A 19,357-nucleotide genomic window follows, 5' to 3' on the forward strand; every position below is an offset into this window, starting at 1 on the left:
GGACTAGGGAAGAACGTTGTGTTTCCTGTTGCCCGACCGACCCCAGAATATGCCGCAATAGTATGGGATCCATTTACAAAGAAAGACTAAGACAAATTGGAAAGGGTGCAGAACCAAGCTGCAAGATTCTGTATGAACAACTATGAAAGAGGTGCTAGTGTCATGGAAATGAAAAGAAACCTACAGTTGGTCTCCTTGGAAGACAGAAGAAAGATGTCCAGACTGTGCATGCATGATGTACAAAATGACTAATAAACTGGAGGACGTACCAACCACTAAGTATCTGATACCAGCCCAGAAAAGAACAAGAAACAGTCAAGCCTTCAAATATCAGAGTTATCAACCAAGAATTGAGGTGTTTAAACACTCATATTTCCCAAGAACTATCGTAGACTGGAATTCAAGATTGCCGAAGTCTAATAAAGAAAGAAGGAAAACAAAATAATCCCACCCTATAGCTACCATCCCTAAATTTTTTCAGGACTGAAACAGGAAACACAACATTTTTTTTCCTTGGCCTCAAGGTGTTTTACATGCCTTTGGAGCTTCTCCAACTCCTTGGACTGTACTTTAAGAATGTGATAGTGGATCAAGGTGTTTTACAATACCTTAGGAGGGTCAAGAACTCCTTCGACAGTAGTTTAAGAATGTGCTAGCATCTCAAGGTGCTATACATGACTTAGGAGGGCCTCCAACTCCTTGGACTGTACTTAAAGAATGTGCTAGTGGATCAAGGTGTTTTACAATACCTTAGGAGGGTCAAGAACTCCTTGCACTTTAGTTTAAGAAATGTGATAGTGGATCAAGGTGTTTTACATGCCTTAGGAGGATCTCCAATTCCTTGGACTATAGTTTAAGGATGTGTCGGTGGATCATGGAGTGCGATTCATGGCCCGATAGTGTCTCAAGTGCTCCATCAGGGGCAGTAATATAACGTCTTAGGTGTTAGGTTTTATATGCAGGGTTATTGGTGTATGTGTGCAGTAGGGCATAAGGTTGATGTAGGTACATCTTGTACATTGTAATTTGTGGGGGGGGGGGGTCATGTACATTGTAGTGTAGTGTAGTGTAGTGTATTGAGCAATTTTCTTAGCTTACATTCTCAAAAGTGGGAAGACGTGGAAAAAGGAAATCGATGACGAATGAACCTTAAGAAAGGAACGAAAAAAGTTTGTGTTCTTTCATTTCATTTAATTGTAGGTTTGTTGCAGGCTCCAGGAAAAAAAGTGTGAAATTTCTATAATGCTAATGGAGATCCTTATAAAACAAACAAATGAAATTCACAGATTACCCAACAAGCAAAAGATTGGATCTTTTCATTCAGTAAACAAGAAGTCCATTAACCCATTGCCCTCACTTTAAGGAATTCTTTGAGCCATAAAATTAGAACTCTCCTCCATCGCAGTACATTTTGATGCCATCAGTCCAGCCCTCTGTCTGTTCTGATGTTATCACACCCACTTTGATAATGTTCTTGAACGTATATGTGTTCAAACTAAGGTAAGATAAAGCTACCCCAATCTTTGTCCTCACCACATGTTGGACATTTCTTAAAAATTAAGTAAAAATGTACCGTAGTAAAGATTATGAAAAAGACAACTGACAACATGATATTTAGAACAGAGGGCTTGGAGACAAAGTGAAATTCAAACTCACTACCACTGAAACTGAGTGTAATACTTTATTTCACCTTGATTTTCAATTTTTTGTGTTTTTAAATCATTCTGATTTAGTCACTAATGAAAAGTATTAGATAGTCCTTGAAATATTTTACTTGAAAAGGTTTTTCAAAATCTGTGCAGTTGCTTGAGTAACTACATGTATTTTCTTTTGTATTTTGCATTCGATAGAATACAGTTTGATGATAACTCGACTTCTTGTGCATATCTGTAATAAGTTCATGCTCTAGATGGTGACAGATTTCCATGTTGTAATCACTTAATCTACAACCCTTCTACATACTCATATTGACACTGATTGAATTATTAATCAATCGGGCGACGCGTAAAGAGCATCGTAAAAACTCAGAAAGCTTCACGGCCGTTATCAAATCCACTGAAGAGTCATTAAGTTTATCGCCTCATGAAATTACTCCGATGACCTGGCCTTGACTTGAGTATGATACGCTTCCAAATGTGCGCTCGCAAGTCTATCATTCGTCCCAGTTTTCGTAAAACGTGTTACCGGGATATCGTAATCTAGTTGGGGAATGGCTGTGAGGGATATAAGAGGATCAACGGCTGAGGCAAAAGTGCTTCCGCCGGGCGCTATCCTGTATGTCTTCTTTATCCAATTTGCTGTCCTTTTGTACGACTTGCGAAGTCGTTTGGGCCGAAATGCGTCAAAACGTCGGCCGGTAATCACGTTGGTCGCACTCCGGTGGATAAGCCTAATGATGGAAGGGTTTGGACTTCATTCAATTTCGCCTCCTGGAAAAGACTAACAGGCTTCTGAAACGTTCCTGAGTGGATCAGGACCAGATTTGGCCTGGGACAAAAATGTTGTGTTTCCTGTTTCAGTCCTAAAAGAATTAGGGTTGGTAGATAGGGATTATCTTTTTTTTTTAAGGCTTCGGTGATATCTATATAGTGACCCAACTTAATATACAGTTGACAAAGTAAAACTTGCATGAGGATACTTACATTTTCAATGTTAATGTTGGAAAACCGAATGTACAAATAAGTACAATTCCTCACAAAGATGTCAAGTCAAGAAGCTAGAAAAGGTTGATTTGATAGCTTGAAAATTTTTTGTCCCTTGCAAGGGTCCACACAAAAAAGGATAGAGTCTGCAGTTTTTTCTAGGGTCGATCGGGAAACAGGAAACACAACATTTTTTCCCTAGGCCTTACGCTCACCCTCTCTGAAACAGAAAGGAAAAAGCCATGTAAGTGCATTACCGGGGATCAGAAAGCTCGCAAGGATGGTGTTGTATACAAAACTGGATGAGCCCTGATCTTGTCTGTCGCTTGGCAACCAGGTCAGCGGTCAGTTTAGCTGCCAATCAAAGTGGCATATTCCAATACAGGAGCATAATTGGCTTACTGCAAGTGTTTCAGGGCCCATTTGGGCCTCCAAGGCAGGTTTACACCAGGAAGATGTACAGGGATTTCTCTTCATTATACTGTAATTCTTTCAATGTTCACTGTTGTTTTATTTTCACAGTTTTCTCAGTGTCCGTCCCAGTTTTCACAACTCTCCAATGCAAAATCATTTGATTTAAAAACACTGCAAATATGCTTCCATTGTTATACTACACTATTAAGTTTGCAGTTGAATTCAACTCTATACTGTAGTAAAACAATGAAAATGACTTGCATATCAATCAATAGTTCATACTTATAAACCTGCATTTCTCCTGCAGTTTCTTGGTGTCACTGACTAAAGGTAGTTGATATTGCCTGAAATGTCTGACCATTGCCAAAATCATATCCAGTTGCTTGAGTAACTGTGTAGAAGAAGGGAATTTTTGCAGTGTATCAAATTCACAGTACTGTTGAAACAACGCTGTACACTGTGAAAAACCCACTGTCCCCTCCTACTGTGTGGTTAAGCCCCCATGAAATTTCGAAAATGAACGAATTTACAGTAGTAAAGTACCAGTCATGTACTATTTATGCCGGGGATTTGTGTTAATCCAGAAGGCCTTGAAGAAAGTGGCAGCTGCAACTGATGAGTACAAGACAAGTTTACCCAAGGAGCTTTGCCCAAAGTACACATCCTGGTCCACAACTTTAGCTTATGTCTTATGATATTTCAGCACCCGAGGCTGTCTTAACTCTTCCTAAGTTTGTTCTGTCTAATTATTTTTCTGGTCCCATGTGCACATCTGTACTGTGTGCCAAACTTGACAACACTTTAATAAGCCGGCATCTCACAGCAGGAAAATAGCTGACTCAAGAGTCTGCAAGCTCTGAAATTAAGATATTTTTGGCAGCAAATATATACAGCCGATTACTTAGCTTCTTGATTTCTGTGCAATTTTAAGGTATTGGTTGAGGTTTGCAGGTCACCAAGCCCTGTCCAATCTAATATATTATAGTATATTGTAGATTTTTAAGTAGAAATTATGCTTGACTCTCTTCAAAATTCAGCAACCATCCTACAATCAATAAATTCAATCTACAAAAGTCAGACTCTGGATATTGACAAAACCTTTAGGTTACCAATTAATATCATAACTTCCCCAGGCTTAAAACCTTCTTTCTTCAACATATATATATTCTGAATTAGACTATATATACTGCTTGAAATTAAGTTGCTAAGCAATTGCCCCACAAAATTCAAGAATTGTGTACCACCCTATAGCTACAAACGACATTTGAATTTCAATGATTCTCAGTGTTTTCAATTAACACCCTCCACGTCTCCTGGCCCATGTCTAATCTTCTCTGCTCCCTTTCATCACTCTTCCGCCTATCTCCGAACTTGACACTGATAAAGTCTAAGGTAATCCCTTATATGGGCGGCAGGCAGCAGCTGCTGACTTTGAACTTGAAACCCGATCCTGAGATATGCAAATTGCTGCTGGTGTGAGGAGATGTGGAGAGGGTGTGAGTTATGGGGTCTGTAATCGATAGAACAGGGAGTCAGACACGGGTGGCGTTCTCATAAACCACACGCTGCTAGGGTTACAGGCCATACTGAGAAATTGAAGATCTTATACCTCCATGGGTTTTTTTACGTCCAAGAGTTTTTGTGAGTTAATTGAAACTATTAAAAAATGGGGCATATATAAAAAGGTAACGATCTTCCCCCATCAACCTCTGCTTGGAAAGTAGTACAGTGCCTCTGTTCTTCATATACCTGATCAAATTATTAGTTTCAATTACATGTAACTCACAAAGTTCTTTTTAGAGGTAAAAAAACTAAGTGAGTTAGGCATGGGTGCCGTTCTCATAAACCACACGCTGCTAGGGTTATAGGCCACACTGAGATAGCAAGACATCGAAGATCTTATACCTCCAAGAGTTTTCGTGAGTTAATTTGAAACCTGCTTTTCTGACAACTCTCAAGTGTCAATGACGAAAGGTAGTGATCTGACCGTTTTCAAAATCATGTCAAATTGCTTTGATTAACTGTATTTTTTTGGCGTATCTCATTACCTGGATGTCTAACCTTCACCAACGTTAATTAAAACTGTTAATCAAAACAGGTACAGGTACATGTACATGTACATGTATATGAAGAACAGAGGGCTTGTATACCTTAATGATTTAAAAAGTTGTGCACATCAGTTTGATTCTGGACTGTGGTAGAAACCCTGGAGATGAATAATGTCATCTCCAAGCAGATCTTTTGGTGACTGCAAGACAGTATCAAATTGGCAAGACAGTATCAAATTACCAAGACAGTATCAGATCGGAAAGACAGTAATAACATGAAATTTACAGGGCAGTATCCACCCTATAGGCTGGAAAAAAAGATACCACTGATGTACAAAAAAGAAAGCCAGATAAAAATGCCTTAAACTTACTTAAGTGCCTAAAAACAAATATGAAATAAAATAAAAAATATAGAAATATAGAAATATAAAAATAAGATCAAAAAGTCAAAAATAAGCCAAAGCCCAAACCTCTGCTTGGAGAATATGGGAGACACTCAATAATAGTTTGTGTCAGGGTCATCCTGATTGGTGGATCTCCAAGATTACCCCGGTCAGCTCGGTCATCCATCTCTCCCATCATGCACCATAAAGGCGACCATCCATTCCTCGGGTCATTGGGACTCCTTATCAGATGATTGGCCAATGATGGCTCCATTACCAACCAATCAGGAAGACAAACAGATACCCAAATATGGGCACTAAAGTCAAACCTAGAGGCCCTTATACCATAAGGCGGGCGATTGCCTGGTCATATTTTTGATCCTCACAAAAATTTATGTTGTCGTTTTTATCCCCGATAGGCATAAGAAAAATATATGTAATAGATAAGGATCCTGGATGCGTGCTAGAGGTCAGCACTTGAATGAGATTTAAAGTGAGATAGCCTTAGTTGATGTCCTATTTTCGGGCCATAGCAGTTCCATTCCTTGGTTCTTGGAGATTGTAAAGTGCAAAATGACACTGCGTGTTATTAAACAGGTCTGCAAGAGTTATATAATTATCCACTTTCTGGAATTGTAAGAGCCCAAGACGTACACTCTCCTGTTAGGGTCTGTTTTCATAATAATTTTATCGCAGAAGGAAAACATTGTTTTTAGTCAGTTTCTTCTTCTTCTTCTTCCCAAGAAATTGATGCAATAAAGCATACAAGCCACCAATGACTCCTAATGAGATTTATTTTTTAATTGCCACAGACAAAGAAGACAATAAAGATGCCAGTATCCATGAAATAAAATAGTTTTTGAGAGATGTCCAAACTTTGATTGCTCCATGACGACATAATTCTTGTAACCTTAATTGTGCTTTCAAAGTTGGAGAGCATGAAAACTAATCTGAAGTTTATACATTTATGCAGTTAAAATAAATCAAGGCACTGGATAGGTTCTCCAAAGAACCATTTAAGAGTTACACGACATATGTTATAAACTTTAAGATGCTTTCAGTGTGGTATGATGAGTGTGCAGTTACTATATCTTTAGCACATTCTGCTTACTACTGATTTAAGAAGTGCAGTGATTATTCTCTTCATCATAAACAATTAAAGCTCATCTGTAATTAAGTATAACATTTTTTTCTGATACATTCACAAAGAATTCACTCACTTTTCACCATCAACAATATCAGCCTCCCTGAGTCAGAATATCTGATAACTTGATACATGTTCTTTACAAGTTCTTAATTAGTGATACAGACTTGAAATGGTCTTCAGGTGGATGTTTCAAGGTCCGGTGTCCATCGTTTTTTCTCCATACAGTGTTGAAGGTTTGCCTGTCTGGAACTCTGGCTTGTACAGGAGGCCAGATGTGCTATGATCTTTGGAGCTATTGGGCTGCGATCCATTGCCATAAATCCCACTCGCGCTAGAAATCTTGTTTTTTTCCTCCACTTTGTAAGGACAGTTGCTGTCGCTTGCCAATCGATTTCTGCTTTCTGCTTTTTCGTCCTTGTTTTCCGGCTCTGCATCATCATCATTTAGCAGAGACTGGGCTTCTGATTGGCCAGCTGGTTGCTTGGTTACTGTAGCCTGTTGGTCAGCGTCATTTTCCGGTGGGACATTTGAACATTTGTCTACTGCATACAGTGGGATCTTCAAGTTGTCATTTTGTCCCACGTCCTTCTTGTAGGCCACTGCGTATGGGTTGATGTCTGGTGTGTCATCTTCGCCATCAAAAGCCACTGCATAGGGCTCCATGTCTGGTCTGTCACTTTTGTCACCAAAGGCCACTGCGTATGGCTTGATCTCTGGTCCGCCATCTTTGTCATAGGCCACTGCATAAGGCGTGATCTCTGGGTTTCTTGATTCTGGGTTGTCGTCGGTTTGAGTTGGTTGGTCGGGATTGGCCAAACCTGTATCATGGCAGCGATTGTGGATGAAGAAGACACCTCCTGATGCCAATACAAGGAGGAGGGGCACAATTACAGCATTGGTGATGGCCAATATATATGTCATGCTGTTGTCATTGTTCTTAACCATCGAGTTTCCCCCTAAATGTATGATAATGTCCATCTCTGTTGTAGATGTGTGCCAAGAGACTGGCTTGTCTTTTATGAACGCAAACCGCCACTTAGAGCTGTTGGTGTTGTGTTTGTAGGCATCGTCCCTCGAGATGTTGAGGACACCTTTTTGGGTGGTTTCATCAGCGACTGCAGAGTTCTTACATACCATATGTAGTCCGATTGACATTATTTTATTCCATCCCGTAGGAATTTCCCCTCCTGGCCTGTTGGTACTGGTATGACAGTAGTCCTTCCAGGTACAGAACAGTGGCAGTCCTTTGTATTTGGCAGGTGACGCACACTTCAGGTAGCGTGGTGGGTAGGCGAACATCTTCTTTGGTAGGTTGCAGATGAACCATGTAAGGTCTTCGTCACATCTCAGCCTGTTCTCTCGAACCTCAAGACTTAAAGACCGGTTGTGCCTCAAGCGCATGACGTCTCTGTGTATGAGAGTGATGAGGTTCCTTTGTAGGTCTATGATCTTCAGTTTTTTGGGCAGAAAAAGAGCGTTGACGGGTACAGAAGTCAGCTGGTTCTTTGTCATGATCAACTTCTGGAGGTTTTTGAGCCCACGGAAAACACCCGAATCTGTAATTATAGAAGAATGTTTATCGTTAAAGACAGCGGAAAATAGCAATAAACAAAAGCAAATGCAATGCAATCATCATATTTAGCTTATTCCTTTAAAAAGATTTGTCTGGTGTATATTGTTTATCTTCAGTTTCTTCTTGTTTTTGATGAATTGATTCCAACAGCAAGGAACAAAAGTACGAAATATTGGCCAAGGCCTCCCCAAAAGTAAAAAATGTGTGATTTAATTATAACTCTTGTAGTTTTCCCCCCAGGATGACTTTAACCAGTGCCCAGAATATACTGTATAATCCAACTCATGGTTAATATCCATGTAGCTTGTGTTCAGACAAATCAAGTGAGATTGCTTGTCGGAGATTATCACAACAAAGAAAAACTAGACATGTTGCATGCAGAAAATATTTTCATGAAGTCGTCAGCTAGAAAATGGGAGCATTCAGTGTTAGAAATACCCATCTGCAGTCTGCATTTTGCAGAGGCCTTTTTCAATATTGCAGAATAAATAAGTACCTATAAAACCAGATAAAGAGGTTCTTACCTAGACTGGAGATTTGGTTGAAGCTAAGATCAAGGCATATCAGCGATCGCAGATCTTGGAAGGCTCCCGGTTGGATCACAGAAACATTTGACATTCGGATCCGCAAATGTTCGAGACGTGGGAGGTTTGGGAAAGACCCTTCCATGAGCTTTGGGGACCGGAGATGGTTGATGTAGATTTCCCGGGTTTTTTTGCGGAAGCCAGTGGGGAGGGTGTCGAGACATCTTGGGAATTTGTGGATGGTCCCCCCGTATACTAAGTTACAAGGGGCAGGCCTGCGATTGGGACAGTAACAACATAAACGTTGTTCCGGTAACATGCGATTGCAGGTGTCTGGGCACCTGCGCTTTGCAACTGTGACAAGAAGTAGATAACTCGAGGCCAGAAGTAACAGAACTAGCGCCTTGCTTTGCAGCATGTTGAGTGCTCAGTGATGTGTGCCTCACTAAATCTCTTCATGTGCCTGCCGTGTGTTGCATAACATTATAACAATCATGTATAATGCAAATATAACCTTCAAAAGAGATCCCCACCAATGAAACTCACACACATTTCAGTTCTCTGAATATGTATTATTGTATAGTATTAACCAAGGACATTGCTTGCATTAACTTAACTTTTGATTGTAGTTTTTGCTTCCATTGTTTACAACAGTTTGGAGCAGCTTTACACTGTAATCAAAACATGAATAGACAGTTTTTGCTGTAGAAATTTGGCAAAATTCTTTTTTATACCTGGTAAACATTCTATGCTTGGGAAAAGCTGTCATGTTGTTCATAGCCTGTGTTGGTGTAAGGGTTCGCTTTGATATTGCATCACACCAAGTCTTCGTAACATGCATATGAAATGTCATATGATATGACAACCTGAATGTTTTAAGTAAATATTTTATATTCAACACCTAATTTTGTGCTTGGGAAAAGCTGTATTACTACTAGTGTTGCTTGGTAGCTTACTTTGGTATAAGGATGCACTTTTGCATTACACGTCAAGCCATCGTAACATAATGTTCTAAATTGCCGTAACATGACATTGTTCTGAATATTTGGTTGCCATTATAGCTATGTCTTTATCGTTAGTTATTATGGATTGAAGCGAAAAGATTTCAAACGTATTTGCCACCACCCAGGAATCCAGAGTCTTTATCAGAGCCTGTACCTCTGAATTGACGTTAGATCTAAGAATATCATGATGACTCATGGCGCCAAACACTGAACGAATTTGATTACGCCTGTCAGAGTGCAAACGTGTAATTTGATAGTCCGCTGATACGAGTAGTGTACTACATCTCGAGCAGGCTGAGGCCACACAAATTTAATTTGTTGGTTCCCGGATTCGCCTCTTAATTTTTTTCTGATTTGCAAAAAAAAAAAATTCTGGTTCTGACTCAACTCAACTCAGATTTTGCTCCCAACAATGAGGAAAGTCCTTTTCTTCCTAGTTGTTACAGTTTTCCCATCTATCAATGCAGTGGTTTAATTAAAACTTCAAAAGTATTAACCCAGCCTTTTGTGTTGACTTCCTAGCTCCTCTTGTAGCATTTGGGGCTATAATAGCATGCCTAGACCTGTTTTTATTTATTCAGTTTTTTCCCTTGTCGCTTCATATTTTTTCTAAAAAATCCAAGAACCAACAAATTAAATTGCTGCGACCTGACGTGTTGTCAGATTTCCGTGTCGGAGCTCGTGTTATCAGAATCAAATTTCGCAGGGGAAGTGGCGTCATCGGCAGTGACGTCCCCGCTATCAGTGGAGGGGCTAATTGACAAACCGGAGACGACAGAGACATATGAGGGCCTTGTTAGACGTCACAAGTGGTCCGCGTTTTGTCCTGCCGCCTTTGTGTGTGCACTGCAGCTTTTTTTTTTGGTGTGCGTTTGGCGTGGAAATTCACGAAATCACCCGATTATGGAGTGTTATGTCCTTTGTTGGCAAGCCCGTTTTTACATTTTGACATCCAGTCCTAGCCTGGGTGCTAGACTACTCACAGGGGCAATACACAGGGTCTGTGGTAAGATCGATCCTTGGGTGCATGTTGGCCCTGGAGCCTGTGGACTAGCTCAGGCAACAGTCTTGCTCCCAGACTATAGCCCTAGAGTTAGCCTGTATCTACAAGTTATACTGGCCCTACCAACAGTCTGGCACCCAGGCTAGCCCAATTGGTTCTTTAAAAGACCAAATTAAGTGACATTTACAATATCAGACAATATGAAAAGAGCCATGGAAGACAAAAGTGTTATGGATGGGACTTTCTGGATTGGTTTGAGCGGAAGCTTGAACTAAGTACTAGTAAGTTATTATATCGGTTGTTAGTCTATATGCAATACTGTCGTGAAAAGATGACCAGAATGTAGGCAACTCTTTTTGACATGCCTGGTTACTTGTGTTGCTATGGCAACAGAGGCTAGCATGCGATGACGTCATGCAAATGATCGGCCTTTACTTCACGGCAAATCAGCTGCTTTGTGTCGGGAGCCTTTGAATTCTGTTGCCTTGAAAACTGCCATAACTCATCCTTCAAGTGGGCAACAAAGGCTCCAGAAAATGGTTGGGTCTCCGGCCAAGTCATAAGCAAGATTTTTTGACCATTATTTCCTTTCTCACTGCTGCATAGTCAAGGCAATACTTTAGGAAATGTATAACATGTAGTTCATCATGTAGTTCAAATCTTAGTATTACAAGTTACTTATTTCTTAACCAGCTTGGTCATGCATGTATAATTTCATAGGTGTAACTTCTGAGGCCTTGAGGGTTTTTAGTGTGCAATATACTAATTGATAAGTCTGCTGGATTCACCCCAAAAATCTTAAGTATATGTCCATGAAAGAGTCTTCAACAAAGACAGTGATGGCTTTGACAAGAAACCAGTGATTTTTCTTATTTGCTGGATTGAAAGGCTAGCAAATTTTCTATAATTTAGCCAGCAAGTTCTTACTGTCTTGAAGCAAGATTGTAGACTCCCCTTGCTGTTCTTTTGATGCCCATTTCTTAAAAAAGACAAAGACAGTTATGTCTTTGACAAGGAACCAGTAATTTTTGTTATTTGCTGGATTGAAAGGCTAGCGAATTCTTTGCGAATTCTCTGCAATCTTGTATCAAGACATTAAGAATTTGCCGGGCTAAATTGTAGACTCCACTAAGAATTCTCCGGTTGCTGTTCTTTTGATGCCTGTTTCTTGATAAAGACATCAAAGTCCGTCCAGTTGGCACCCCTCAGCGGCCGGCACCAAACCACAGAGCGGCTTCTATAATATCCTCTCTCTTGTCTAATGGGTGGAAAATGGAAAATTGCGGCTGTCTTTGAGGGCTGCCGCCGGCATTGTTGGGACCCAGGTCACCATATGTGTGTATGCCAGGCAGGGGGCTACTGTCCACTGAACTTATACTGTGGGACGGGACTTCATTAGGTAATGAACCTGCCTAATGTGGTGGCCCATGGCATCAATGGTCAAGTGGCCTGCAGCTGGCTGGGAGGCTAATGACTTGTTCTATAGATCTAATGGTTGTTTCTAAAACTGATAGGAAGAACATAAAATATTCTATTTTTACCCTTAGCTAGCTTCATGCAATGCCATATACATCTAGACTAGATAGAGTCCTCAATGCTATACAAATATATTAAGTGAAAGGTTTAAAGCCAAAAAGAAAAGAGATACACTCTCTTACGCATGTTTCAGTGAGCAGCTACCACTGTTGTAAAAAGATCATCTGACGTGGTAAAAGGTTAGTTGAAAGTTAACCATCTTAAAACAGACTTATTTTTTTTTTGACAATTAACTTTCAATTAACTTACTTGAAAATTGATAATCAACCCATTACTTTGACTCAAAATGATCTACAGGTAACTGTCACTGAGAACATAAATTTTAAGAAAGAATAAGATCTGATTCTGAAGATCTCTATTTGGAAGGGTGGCACATGTAGTGGAGGTGAGAGGTGACTGGTTAGTAAGGAACTGGAAAGTTAATCTGTGTTTCAACACGAGTGCACAGCTTTGTGTCGTAATACACTACAGCAGATGGCAGCACGGGTGGAACACAGATATGCAACCAGTGTATCGGGAACATTTTGAAGCAGATTTGATTTTGAAGCATAAAAAGAGAATTGTCAGATACTTCATAACATTATATAAAGTACAGCATATTGAGGTTAATGGTTAGGATGAAGAAAATATCCTACATACATGTATTATTAGGATTCTAATTATTTACTGGCCATGGAAGGACAGCACTATATTCTGAAGCCTGTGTTTCGATACCCTATTATGTAAAGATTTTGGTTTAGGGTTGTCTGCTATTTACTATATGTAAATGGCCCTTAGTTGTTCAGTTTAACTTAGTAGAAAATCATTATACATTATTATTATTACATGTACAGTAGTTCATTATTCAAGTCCTGTTATTTCTGCAGTAAAAGTCATGCTAGCTTTTGTGCAATGAGTCTAGATCTACCGCATATTCACACTACCAGCTGCTGTTTTGATTTTGACAGTTGGCTTCCTCTTGTATAACACAGAACACACTGTAGGCAAATGTGTCCCTCTAGAGCCCTTCCCTAACACAGTCTAACGTTAATGCAGGGGGAACAGACAGCGTTTTGCGTAATGTTGCCGACGTAATCAAGTTTCCATACCTCAAGGGGACGATTACACATCTGCGCTTTTAAGTACAGGCAACTTTGCTGGGAGGTGGTAGTTTTATTGTGCTGTACTTTGGGTAGTTAGAATTCATCTGCAATATTTTAGTAACTAAATTTGTAATGGTACATTGTTTTATTGTGCCATATACTTAGAACTTATGTACAGTGTTTTAGTAAATGTCATTACATGTAGTAGGACTGTAAATTTCTAATGGTACATGAACGTTGGCATATATATGTCCTTGCTGTACCAGTTCAATTTGTTGCTTCTTGGATAAAAAAAGCCCTGAATTGAAAGTCTTTATCTTCTGATTACTGCTGTTACTGTTAGTTTGGCAGAATTTTACTGTTCCGTACTTGGTAGTTAGAACACATCTAATGTGCTTTACTAATTGTCATTGGTTGGACTGTAATTTTCTTAGTACTTAGGCCATAGCAATTGAATACAGTAAGTACAAAATACACGCATCAAGAATGCTAGCAAACCATGCTAGCAGATTCATATTTCTTTTGAAAAATCCTGTGCCCTTGTTGTCAAAAACATTCCTCATTCACAAAAAAAAATACTCCCAGTCATTCCTCCTCACACAATCAAACCCAATTCATAGACCTGTCTGCTTGCGCTCATATTAAGATGTCTCCATTAACGGAGAATTGCTGTAGACAGGCAGTCATGCCTCCTGGTCTGTTTCTCTTTATTCCTCTTTATTTTTCTTCATTTTGATGCCCTTTACTGGCTAAGCTAATCTTCCAGGGCTCATGCAGAAAATAGCAACACATATACAACAGATAATGTGGTAAAAAAAACACATTTAGCACAAAAATTCCCCTCTGATGCGAGTGAATGTTGAACGAATTCTTTCCTTGATCTGATGCGAGTGAGTCTGCATGCGACCGACCGCCTGCTGTTCCATTGTTCTCCGGCAGTCAGCCGATAGACAGACAGCGGGAGTTCTGTCCTTCCGGCCACAAAAGAGTGACAAAACGGCAGCCGCCTGTTTCCCGATAATATGCTGGGACATAAATTAGCCATGGAATTGGTCAGCACTTCCAAACGGGAATTGCTCGGGGTTAAGAATGGAGTCCTACAGTTTTATGGATTGGCGCTTTGGCTTTTTGAGGACTGAATCACACTCACTCACTCACTGTCCGGTTTATCGTCTGTTGTTCCCTGTTTTCTAAGAGTTAGACGTGCTTGCACTGTGGTACTGAGGTTTGATGGCAGCCCGCCACTTGTCTCTGTCCTGTGGGTGGATGTTGTCTAAGTTCAAGTGGTGGAGGTCCTCCCTTATGTTGTCAAACCATTACTTCTGAATGGAGAATCATCAACATGTGGTCTTTGCAAGAGTAAGAATCATTGTAACTTTGCGCCTAAATGTGACCTATGTAGTCTTTCAATACGTTTGAAGTGAGATGCTTAGGAATAATGTGTGATGCTTAGATTTGAGGGCTTGGAAATCGACTCAAGGCTTTTCCCAAGTAGGCCGAGGCAGTTTTCAATAATGGCTTGATTTGGCTCCGCTTCAATTCGGCTCAGGACAGCTTCAGAACCTGGCAGCGATTTCAGCATCTGGTCTTGCGGCTCCCCCTAGTGACTTTGTCAAAAAGTGCAGGTCATCGGGGCAAGCTCTATTGACCTTGGCTCTTTCTGTGCGAAGGGAACATTCGGTTTTGCAATCGGGTCTTTGTCAGATGGATTTTTGGAGACATAAATCTACACAGAAAGGGAGAAGCGAAATGCACAGTGCATCCTAACGTTACCCATTTCTGTATCTTGACTTCTACTGAAAAGGGACTTAAGAATAAAGGTAGCAAAGAGATCTTTTCAGCATGTAATTTTTGCTTCGATAAATCTGAAAGCTTAAAGCCATTCCCTTGCTTCTGCAAAATACTGAAGTCAAGATGATTGCTTTCTTTGAAAAAAAAAACAGGCTCAAAAAACGGCTTTTCATTGACCTCTTCACATTTCACAACATCCTTGCTACAACATTATGCATACCACTTGTCTATTTCAAAGCTCACACATTTTTGGCCCTCTTGAGGATAATCAAAATGACTTGTTGGCAATGATATTGACCTAAGAAAGAGCAAGGAGCCAGCAAATTTTTCCTGCAATAATGTTGTTCCCTGCACGTAGCTTATCCCATCATTTTCCTCAAAGAACCCCCCAGAGACCCTCCCCATTACAGAAATGAGGATGAACAACGTTCCATTAGAGCCAAGCGGTGTGCGGATGTCCTCTTCTATCCATCTTCCTGTGTCTGACGTTACGTCGTCTTCAAGTGTCAGACTGGTTCTAAAAGGGGTCAGAAAAGGGAGGTAGAGAAACGTGACAAAATGTCTAACTGAGGAGGTTAGGACATTTTCAAGGCCGGTTTGATGTTACATCATTTTGAAGTGAGAGTCGTGTCAGACTGTTTCTAAGAGAGGTTAGAAAAGGGGGATAGAAACGTGACATAACTGAGGAGGTTAGGACGTTTTCAAGGCTAGTTTGAAATTACATCATTTTTACGCGAAAGTTGAGTCCACTGTTCCTAAAAGGGGTTACAAATGTAGAAAAGGGTGGTAGAAACGTGTCTAACAGTCTAACTGAGGTTAGCTGTTTTCAGGGCTGACAGGTTTGGCATTACGTCATATTGTCTTGAAGGGAAAGTTGGGTCAGACTGTTTCTAAAAGGGGTTATTAGAAAAGGGAGGTAAAATGTGACTAACTGAGAAGGTTATAGCTGCATTTTCAAGGCTGTTTTGGCATTACAGGGAATTGTAGTCAGCTAAGTGGCACCAGTCTCTTGGTTTGGCTTCATACAGAGCAGACATTGCCCCACACCCCGTCATCTGTACAAATGTAGAGGCCTTAAAGTAAAATCTCAACCTGGTGCTTTTGGATTTGCTTTATGTTTTGTTTACTTTGTACAGTGTATTCATCTTGAGTGGTACTGTCAGATTGGGGAATTGTGTTGAGCTAAGTCATGCCCGTAGCCAGGATTTTGAATGGGGGGGTTCTTCCCACTGCTTGAGGGGACCTCGAGCGCCGTAGGCGCGAGGCGAGCGCCGAAGGCGCGAGGTTTGTAGGGGGGTCCGGGGGCATGCTCCCCCGGAAAATTTTGAAAAATGAACCTTCTAAAATGGCATTTCGTGCATTTTCAAGAGGATTTCCAAGAAAAAATCAGAGATAGATTTTTATTCATTGACAAAGGGAGCAGTTTTTCTACATAAAATGTGGACCAAAAAGTGGACCTTTACATAAAATGTGGACCAAAAAGTGGACCTTTACATAAAAAGTGGACCAAAAAGTGGACCTTTGAGCCTTGTGGGGGGGTTCTTCCGAACCCCCGAACCCCCCCTGGCTACGGGCATGTAAGTGGCACCAGTAGCGAGCACACATACCTCCACACCCTGTCATTACACTGTCTGTAGCGGTTGATGGATGGAGGGTAAGGAGAAGAGCAGGGCCATTCTGTCTGCTGCCTCACAATGGGGGTGGGAGGGGGGCACCCCTGCAGGGAGGCACGGTGCACCCCATGGGACTTCATATGGAACTTTTCAAGTTTGGACAGAATTCTTACACAAGTCCTTCCATCACTGAATGAAGTCAAGTTTGGTGCGTCAGGCAAAATGTGGATGTAACTTTATCAAACCCCACTCAAGACTTTGTAATGACAACACTACCAGTTGGCTGGTGGCAAAGTGTATGGGGAAACCGGAAAGTCTCTGATACCCTAATAGTTATCGAAAAAGCATCACGACCTTCATCAATTATGACAGAAGATGAAACTTTCTGCTTTATGCATGCCGGAAATCAACAGAACTCTTTCCTACTCATGATCTACACTTACATGAGTGTGTACCTGTACATACATCAGATTCTCTAGATCTGATTCGTTTATATCCACATGTTAATTAGGTTGGAGAGCTGCCATATTGGTTTCAACGAAGGTCAGACAGAGGTCATGTTCTTACAGACAGGTAAAGAACAGAGGGTCATGCTCAATGAATGGACTTCCCTGGAATCGGTTGACAAAGAGCTTGGAATACAGTACAGTAAATACATTTACTGTAATTTTACTGTAAGGCCACACCAATTTAATTTGTTGGTTCTCGGATTTTTTCAGAAAAAATATGAAGCGACAGGGCGAAAAAAAAATAAAAATAAAAACAGGTCTAGACATCCTATTATAGGCTTAAATGCTACAAAATGAGCCATGAAGTCCACACAAAAGGCTGGGTTAAAATTTAAACATTGAATTTTGAACTTTTAATCAAACCACTGCAATGATAGATGGGAAAACTGTAACAACTAGGAAGAAAAGGACTTTCCTCAACTGTTGGGGGCAAAACATGAGCATTTTTCAGTTGATTCAGGACCAGAATCAAATTTTTTTTTTTTGCAAATCAGAAAAAACGAAGAGGCGAATCCGAGAACCAACAAATTAAATTGGTGTGGCCTAAGGGTTATATTTTATGGAAGTAGGGTAAAGGAAGTTTTTGTGTTATCTTAAATTTCCAGTTGAAAAAATTCTGTTGTACAGTATTGATACAAATTCATAGTGTGATGAATTTGCTGTACATGTAGAGAGATCACTAAGAAAAAAGATCACTGCGAATTTTACTACATTTTACAGTAGCTACGGTACCTGGATGTCTAACCTTCACCGACAATCCCGCTATAGTATAGACACACTAATGACAGGGTCTACAGGAATGTGTCTGCTATACCGGTGCCACTTATTAGCACTCTACCATTGCCAAGTCTGGGATTAATTTCCACATTTGTGATGATGAAAGATGAGAAAAAATTTATGTAAAAACTGAGCAAAAAAAGGAAATTTGATCTTTTTTCTATTCCTCTTTTTCTCTTTCCTTCCTTTGGTCAAACTCGAAGCTTAATGCTAGATACAAAGGTTACTATTAATAGTAAATGCTTTCCAACATCTAGTATCCAATTGCTTGAGTAACCATTTTCTTGTGTATCTCATTACCTGGATGTCTAACCTCCATCGACAATCCCGCTATAGTATAGACACCCTAATGACAGGGTCTACAGGAATGTGTCTGCTATCCCGGTGCCACCTATTAGCACTCTACCATTGCCAAGTCTGGCATTTAGGCTGGCGCGAGCTACACACACCCTGTAATTTGTGAGATAATTACGGTAAACGAGCTCCAACAGGCAAACCCATCAGAGAGGAAAGTCTGGCTACGGCCGGCTTTGTTGTGATTCAGTTCCCATTCCGTGGCGGATGTAGTAATTTGTCAAACCTGCTTCTACCTTGAATGTCAATGGCATAAATTTATGGGTATATCTCGAAGATACTTCACCAGGCCTCTAGCCAGGACTCGATTTTCTTTCAATTGCAGGAACTTTGTGACAGAAAATTTTAAAACCAATTCAGCAACCTTGATGGACAAAATTTATAAAAATCTTAGGTAAAAATATAGAGCATCCAGAGGACCACCACCAACCAATGCCAATGCCATGATTTGCCTCTCAAAATGTGGGAAATTGTGTTTTGAGAGACTGCAAAATCCAGACTTTGTCCCTGGACACACATACACAAACCCATTTAAGAGGGAAGTCTCGCTACGGCCGGCTTTGTTGTGATTCGGTTCCCATTTCGTGGCGGATGTTATAATTTGTCAACCCTGCTTCTACCTTGAATGTCAATGGCATAAATTTATAGGTATATCTCAGGGACACATTACCCACTATAGAGAAAGCTGGCAGCCAGGCAGACCATTAGTGTAACAATCTTCTCCACTGCAGGTCTTCTATTTCCCAGTCTTTCCATTTAGAACAAAGTCCTCAAGACCTCTCCAGTAATAGAAATGGCAAGGACTCTAAGTAATTGGTACTCCCTGCAGATTGTTGCACATTTGTATTCTTTTATGACTATATTAATTTTTCTCTCAATATATTACAGTTTCCGTTAAGGTATATTTCAAACTTGGCACACTTTTGACATATCATACATGTATCACACTGTGCATAT

General features: G+C 40.4%; 1 protein-coding gene across 1 annotated transcript in view; it reads left to right on the plus strand.

The window, feature by feature from the left end:
* Positions 1–19,357, plus strand: part of LOC109462080 (ephrin type-A receptor 5-like) — a 69,481-nt gene that overhangs the window by 36,128 nt on the left and 13,996 nt on the right. The gene's annotated exons all lie outside the window — the stretch shown is intronic.

Source organism: Branchiostoma belcheri, unplaced genomic scaffold (assembly GCF_001625305.1).
Source record: "Branchiostoma belcheri isolate BF01 breed outbred unplaced genomic scaffold, Haploidv18h27 scaffold99, whole genome shotgun sequence".
Taxonomy (NCBI): Eukaryota; Metazoa; Chordata; class Leptocardii; order Amphioxiformes; family Branchiostomatidae; genus Branchiostoma; species Branchiostoma belcheri.